Raw genomic sequence first — 7,950 nt, 5'->3', positions numbered from 1 at the left:
TTTAAAAGCAAAACATAATTATTAAATTATCTTAAGATAACAGATACTTAGAGAAAGTTTTAAATTAACTGAAGAAACTTAACAATAGTTTCCATCTGTATCCAACATAGCCTAAGGTGACTCCCAATGAGTCACACCTTTGTATAACCTCTCCCTTCCCCCAATGGTATGAGTGGGAACTGTCACTTGCTTCTAACCAACTAAACATGCCAAATGTGCTGGGATGTCATGTTCATGAGTACTTTATGTTACATAAGATTCCATCTTAGCAGACTGGAGAGAGAGACTCTACTGCTGGCTTTGAAGAAGTGGTCATGTTGTGAACTGCCCCTGGAGAGGACCATGTGGGAGGGAACTGTGGGAGGCCTCTAGGAACTGAAGGCAGTCTCCAGCTGACAGTCAACAGGAAGTTGAGGGCTGAAGCCCTACAACCACAAAGACCTGAACTCTGCCAACAACATGTGAGCTTAGAAGAGAACTTCAAACTCCAGATGAGACTGCAGTGCCAAGTGACACCTCGACTGTAGCCTAGTGAGACTCTGAGCAGAGGACCCAGCTAAGTAGGACCTGGACTACTGACCTACAGAAATCGTGAGTTAATAAAGGTGGGTTAAGTCACTATGTTTGTGGTACTTCGTTATGCAGCAGTAGAAAACTAATACATACTGTAACCTTGGTTTTCTCCTTAAGTTTAAATAATACTTTTTTTTTTTAACTTTCCTGGAGCCAATTCTCTCTTGGGGCTTATTCATGAGCTCAGGAACATTGACCAGTTAAGCATCAAAAAACCTCTTGGCTTCTCATAATCCCAAGTTTCCTGGTGAATAATCCTACTGCCATAGAAATATTGTCATCAGGGACAATGATGAGGGAAGTGGGAGACATAGTTTCAGTATTCTTTTATGAGAAAATTCTTTTTTTCTTTTCTACCTTCATGTTCTCTGTTTTTATGGCTCTCTTGGTTTTCTAGAGGAAATAATGTCTGAAATCACCTATGTTGATGCTAAGTAAATAGGCTTGTGCTATTCATTTTCAGAGAAGACTGGAGTTTATCTAATACATTGTTTGACACAGAACAGGTACATAATAGCCCCAGTGTGAAGCACAGAGTCTTCTAAACACTGAGATAAGTCAGATTGCCCATAAATTGTGTGCTGAAGTGACAATCCAGCCAAAGGGAGAAATTGCAGAGTATCAAGGTTATAATAATGGGAGGGAGCATGAGGGGATGTGGTGGTCACTGCTGGCACCCTGCCCAGATCCTCAGTACTGGCTGGGGAATCTGTCCTCCAGCTGTTGTGATTAGCAGCTGCTGAAAGATCACAGCTGCCCCCTCCCAGAATTAGTTCTGGTCAAAAGAAAGCTGACTTACGCAGGAAGTCACACACACACACACACAAACAGCTCACAGCCAAGGAATGTCTGTTGACTGACAAGGATATTTTTAAAAAGCCAACTCCCTTGCTTCCATATGGGACCACACTGTGGTACTAATGTTGTCAAGGTTGTTAAGGTACATCCATGTTGTAGCACTTCATTTCTTTTTATTGCTGAATAATATTCTATTCTATGCATATACCATATTTTATTTGTCCAATCATCAGATAATAGACATTTGGGTTGTTTCCACTTATTTGTTATTATTAATAATGCTGCTATGAACACTCATGTACAACTTTTTTGTGTGGACATACATTTTCATTACTCTTGGATCTATACCCAGGAGTGGAATTGCTGCATCATACAGTAACTTATGTTAAACTTTTTGAGGAACTCTCAAACTTTTTTCCAAAGTGGCTACACCATTTTACATTCCCACCAGCAATATAAGAGGGTTATAATTTCTCCACATCCTCATCAACCCTTATTACTGTCCACTTTTTTGATTACAGCCATTCTATTAGAAGTGAAGTAGTATTTCACTGTGGTTTGATTTGCACTTCTCTAATGATCAATGATGTTGAGCATCTTTTATGTGCTTATTGGCCATTTCTGTATATTCCTTGGACAAATGTCTACTCAAATCCTTTGCCCATATTTTAATTGTGGTCTTTTTATTATTTAGTCATATTCATTTTTTATATATTCTGGATACAAGTTCCTTACCAGAGAAATGATTTGCAAATATTTTTTATCATTCTGTGGGTTGTCTTTTCACTTTCTTGATGATATTTTAATGCTCTATTTCTTGACTTGGGTGTTGTTACATGGGGGTATTCACATTGTGACAATATATGAAACTGCACTTTTTTGTTTTTGTTACAATTGAATAAGAAATGGTTTTTATTCTCTTATTATCAATGTAAGATTAAAATTTATTTCTACTCTGGTTCCTGATGGGGTTTAAGACATACTATCCCAAAATATGCACTTTAACATAGTGAATATTTTAAGCTGAAGGAATTTGAGAATCAGCATGTACAAGAAGAACTTTCTGACCTTCTGCCAAAGCGGATCACAAAAACCCTATGTGAGAGGTGACCCCCCTATACCCAAAGGAAAGGAGCATCCTTATTTCTGAAGACAAAGGGACACAGAGAGTAATCGGAATGAACAGGCCTTGCTAAGTTTCTCCTAGTTTACTACACTTAGCTCATACTCTTTATCCTGTCACATCTTCTATGACTTTCCAGTCTTCATCAAACCTAGCATAAAAACACTCAGGTTTAACCTTCTTTGAGTCTTCCTTATGAAGGCTCCATGCCATGTAAAACTTATATTAAACAAATTTGTATGTTTTTCTCTTGTTTATCTTTGCCAGTCTAATTTTCAGACCCAGCCAAGGACCCTAAGAGGGTGGAGGAAAACTTTTTCCTCCCCTACATTCCCTTAATTCATGTCAAAGAGATCAGGCAAAGATCATGGAAGACTCTTATAGATCAGCTAATCTTTATCCTTCATCCTCAAGGCAAGAAATGAGAGTAATTAACTGGTGGTTTTATTACCATCACCACATTTTACATTTCAGCCTTGCCTGATTTATCCCAGGTCATCCCAGTATATTACCAAAATCCATTCCAATATCACTCTTTATTGTCAACATACATGTTGACCAAATTCCATAAATCATATGATTTGCAACTTCATTTTGCAGGGCAGGAGGTGGCTTTCTCAGAGACTTTATACTCTCTGTGGCCTTTCATATTATCAAGTCTTTTCTCTTCCTCTGATTTATTTGTTTAACAGCTACTTCCTTAGTTACTATATGTGCCGAGCACTATGCAAGGCACAAGATATTCAGTTATAAGCAAAACAGACAGAGCTTCCACTATGATGATATTAAATGACAAATTGCATATAGAGAGAATTACTTGTAACTGTGGTGAGGGTTAGGAAGAAAATGTTTAGGAGAATCTGAAAAAGTAGAACAAAGACTCACAAGTTAGATTTAGGAGTCAGGTAAAGCCTCTCTAAGAATGTAACATTTAACTTATGTCAAGGAAGAGTTGGCCCACCAGAAAGTTGAGGATTTTTCAGAAGGAAGAAGTACATGTAAGAAGGCCTTGAGGCAAGAAGAGTCTAGAGTCTCAGATGAACTGAAAGGTTAGTGTGTCTAGAACTGCGTTGTTCAGTATGATAGCCACTAGTCACACGTGGCTATTGGACACTCTAAGTGTGGAAACAAGAAAAATTTGTAAGAATGCTTTATTGATACTGATAAATTTTGAATTGCTTTTTGATTTCCACAATACTCCTTTAAATTAAATGCTAATATACTGAATTGATACAAGAGTTAGTGAATTTGCTTGACTAGAACAGACACACATAGTTTTGAGACTGACATACTTTTGCTCAAATCAATTCTTCTAAAACAGATAAACCAGTTTTGTCAATATGGTTGTTGATATTAAAGGGAAATTAACTTTTTGTCACTTGATTCAGTTACTGGGAACTTTCAAGTATTCTTGGAACAAACCAGATATGTGAATCTTGTTTTTCAACAGCAAGTTTTATGAACTGTAAATACTGAAGGGATGAATAGCCCACAAAGTGGTAAGAAAATTACTCTAAACTGAAAATATCTGTACAATCAACAGCCATAGAAAGACACATTATTTAAACTTAAGCAGAGCCTCCCCAGAATATAGCCACCATTAATTGCCTCCCTTCAAGGGAGTTTCCTGATTGGGAAAAGACTGACCCTTGGTACCAGGAAGTGTAACTTCAGCTGTCAGCATTAAAAAGCCTAATAGACCCTTTCATACTTCCCCTTCAAAGCTCTAAACAACCACCCCCTTTTGTTAAATTGATTCACAAACCTTTATCTCTGTACCAACTCAGTATATTAGCACATGTGAGTAAATTTTGTCTTTTCTTCTGTTAATCTGTTTATCATCAGTTAATTTATAGACCCCCAACTGATGGACCCAAGTTAGAAGAGGAAAAACTACTTCCGTCCAACTGTTTTGGCAATTGAGGACATGCTGGTTGAGAGACTGTAGCTGAGAACCATGACCTCTGACCAAGCTGGTTAAGGTATACTTTTTTTTTCAACTAATCAGATTCCTTTGCTCAGGTCCAGTCAAGTGGAGGCAGCAAGAGCCTCTCCTTGTCTTTGCTAGGAGAGATTTTCCAAAATTTACCAAAGAAAATATGGGGTTAGAACTAGTTCTTTGGATACTGTGACTCTTGTTAGAGAGAGCCATTGTGTCCCATCTTCAGCAAGATCTGTCTGGCTGTACTTTGGAGAATGGCTTGGAGGAAAGCAAAAATGGGGTACCAGTGAGCATGTTCTCTCTAAAGCTCAGGGCATGTGTGGATGTTCCACATCTTTGAGACAAAAATGTGCTCAAGGTGGTGAGTCTTCAAGAAAGACCATGCCCATCACAGGTGTCTGAGTTTGCCTCTGTGAAGAGCGCTCTAAGTTACCACGGAGGTCTTTGAATCCTCAAACATTTCAGTGATGCCCACTTGTGTGAACTTGTTACCACAGTGTACCTCACTGGTCTAGTCCAGTTGTATTCAAACTTTTGTTTAATACTGGGCCCCAATAAAACAGAACTGCACTGGCTGGAGCTGGGGTAGGGATTCAGAGCCCCAGCCACTCACTCGACCCCTTGTAGTGGAAGCCTTCAGAAAGGTCTTCAGAGCCTAGTTTGGAAACCAGTAAGATATAGTGAAAATGTTACATTTACCATGGCCACAATCTGTAGCAGTGGCCTGTACAAAATTACTGTGGATGACCACAAACAGGTAAAAGACATTGTCTAAAATATTTAGAGGAAAAATGCAGGTGAGGAATAAGGTTAGTCAGTAAGGAATATCAAGGATGCTGGATCCCAGCTCACCCTCCATCTGGGCAGGCTCCAGATCTATAAGAGTTAAACATATCTAAAACAGCAAAATTTATGAATATCTAAAATGTCTAACAAAAGGGATTTAAAAATGTTCGTTATACATCTGCATATTAACTATACTACTTTTAAAATTTACAACAGAAGGTTAAGTGAACAGGGCAGCTATGCAAATTTCATGTGCATTCTGAGGGACTGCATAAAATATGTATAAATACGAAGAGAGACAAAAAGAAAATTCACAAAGGTGAACCAGATTATTTTGTTACTATGGTGATTTGTGAGGAGTTATTTTTTACTTTTAATAACATTCCCCTTAATATGATATTCGTTTTTAATTTTTTAAAAAAGCCTCAAAAATTCCTTTCTGAAAGATAAGCTGTAAAAATAAGAATATAAAATGTAAAAAGAAAATGCCAGAAGAGCAAAAATGTTTTCTAAAGTGTCAAGGAGAGGAAAAGATTCTTTCCCTCATCATACTGTCAGCGTCATTAAGATGGAAAATCAAAAGTTGTTCCCAGGAACAACTGCTGGAGCCATGGGGATCTCAGTTGGAAATTTCATAACTGCTTTCTCAAGCTGTTATACAGAGGAATTATGAGCATAAAATACAACTTTGCAAGTGATGTGTTCTGCATATTTCAGAATACCCATAAAGTTATTTCCTTAAATTACTACAGTTTATATGAGAATTCTCCATACTCAAATATTCACGTTATTTTCTAACAGATTTATTTTAAACTTCATTTTGAAATATTCTTAATTGGCTTACTGATCCTCCTGAGTGTCTCCTTTTAGAAATCTATATATTACTTACTGGGAATCTAGCCAATGTTTAAGAAATTTTATTTTTTATTTATTTTTTTGCTAAAGTGGTACAGGAAAAAATAATTTTCCCTCCACCCTTCTAGGTTCTTGGCTGAGACCTCCCCGTGAGAAAAAGACAGATTAACAGGAGAAAAACAAACAAGTTTAATAACATGTGTACCTCCTGTATACATGGGAGAGATCCAGGAAAACTGAGTAACTCTCGGAAATGTCCCAAGGTGCTACCTTAAGTAACATCTCCAATTAAAGACAAAAGAAGATGTTGAGGGGCAGGGGGGGCCAGTCAAGCGAAGATACTAGGAAAAGCACAGTAAATAAAGGTAAGGTTGTTATACAGATTTAAGTCTTTGCCTTCTTCATTGTTAAGAGTTTCTAGAGACTGAGAATCATCCTTCTCTTCCTGGTACAGAGAGGGAGACATCCTTACAAACGGAGATTTTCCTTACAAATGGACTTGTCTCTTACAAAAGGGTAATTTCTCAGCTCAGTTTTCAAGAGCTTCTTCTGTGTTGTCTGTTTCTCAAAAATGACCAGCTTAAGATAATTGTATGTCAAAGGGGCATATTTTGGGGTGGTATGTTTTGGTCCTCTTCACTAATAAGCAATATCCTTAAACTTGAGAGGAAGCTTCAGGAAACTGGGTGGCCCAGCAGCTTTCCAAAGACAAAATACTCACAGCCCCCAGATGGGCATTGTTCTGCTTAGTTTAGAAAGAGGCAGGAGAGAGCCTTGGGGGAGATCTGAAAGATCGAAATAACTAATATGACAGCCTCAAATTACTAACACCCTCTGTTTGGAAAGTGAAAAGGCTATTTTTTAAAAAAAACCAATAGATCAATGGATTAACATCTGAACTAATTTGTGGGAAGAAAGGAATACTTGCAACCCATTCCCTTTCCAGAGTTCTGCAGCTAAGCTTTTTTGATTTTATTTTTTTTATTTTGATTTGCTTTTTGTTTTTACCTCAGAGAAAACTGAAAGACCAATTTCTGATCTTTCAGCTCCGCTGAATGTGTTTGAGATCTTTATTCAGTTTTTACAACTCCCCTAAAGAAGCTTCTGCACTGGGAAAAAAACTTCACAATTAAGAACTTTATAATCTAGAGCCTTCCCTCCCTCCCTCCATCCCCAAGTAAAAGATACCACGTTTTACACGAAAGCATCTTACAGACAGGCTCACTTTCTAATTTTTCCTCATTGTTTATCTCCACGTCTATCTGTCCACTTTTATTCTGGCCCTGAGTTAGCACACTTATAAACCAGAAATAAGGTCATCATTATGCGAACGAAAAATACTGCAAACCATATCAGTAAACAAAGAATGCTGAAGCCATCAAGTCATCAGCCGCTGCCGCCACCCCCCACAGTGAAGACAAGCCTGCAGCCCAGCCTCTGCGGCCACTCACAATGGTGCCCTCTGAGGGGACTTAGAATAAGAAAGGACAGGATACTGGCCCTAGATAACTAGGTGCTTGTCAAAGGAATGAATTCAATGAGCCCAAATGTTTGCTTCCTCCCATACGTAGAAAAGCACTAAATTCTTTAACTTGAGATGCCTGGTTTTCTTTAGATAACAAGTAATCTTTTATTGTTCCAACTACCTGGTCTTTGTTGTAAAGCTCCTATATATATCCTAGCTCCTCCCCTACCTCTTAGGAGCAGTCCCTCAGAGCGATCTGAGAGGCTGTTATCCCAGGCTCAAAAGGGTTTGAGTCCTCAGAAATGTCCGCCAAATAAAACATAACTCTCAACTTTTAGGCTGTGCATTTATTTCAGTTGACAATTAGCATGGGGAGAGAGCAGTGGAGGAAGGAGAAGGAACAGAAGC

The 7,950-nt window shown here is 38.2% G+C and overlaps 1 long non-coding RNA gene across 1 annotated transcript; it reads left to right on the top strand.

Moving 5' to 3' along the window:
• Positions 1-467: 467 nt before the first annotated feature.
• LOC116662172 lies at positions 468-6,575 on the top strand. The gene is made up of 3 exons (XR_004318178.1): positions 468-605; positions 4,340-4,476; positions 6,206-6,575. It is a non-coding gene; the product is annotated as an uncharacterized LOC116662172 (long non-coding RNA).
• Positions 6,576-7,950: the final 1,375 nt, after the last annotated feature.

This window comes from Camelus ferus, chromosome X (assembly GCF_009834535.1).
Source record: "Camelus ferus isolate YT-003-E chromosome X, BCGSAC_Cfer_1.0, whole genome shotgun sequence".
In the NCBI taxonomy this organism is placed as follows: Eukaryota; Metazoa; Chordata; class Mammalia; order Artiodactyla; family Camelidae; genus Camelus; species Camelus ferus.
The sequence above is the reverse complement of the archived record's forward strand: the minus strand, read 5'-3'. Positions and strand labels throughout refer to the sequence as shown.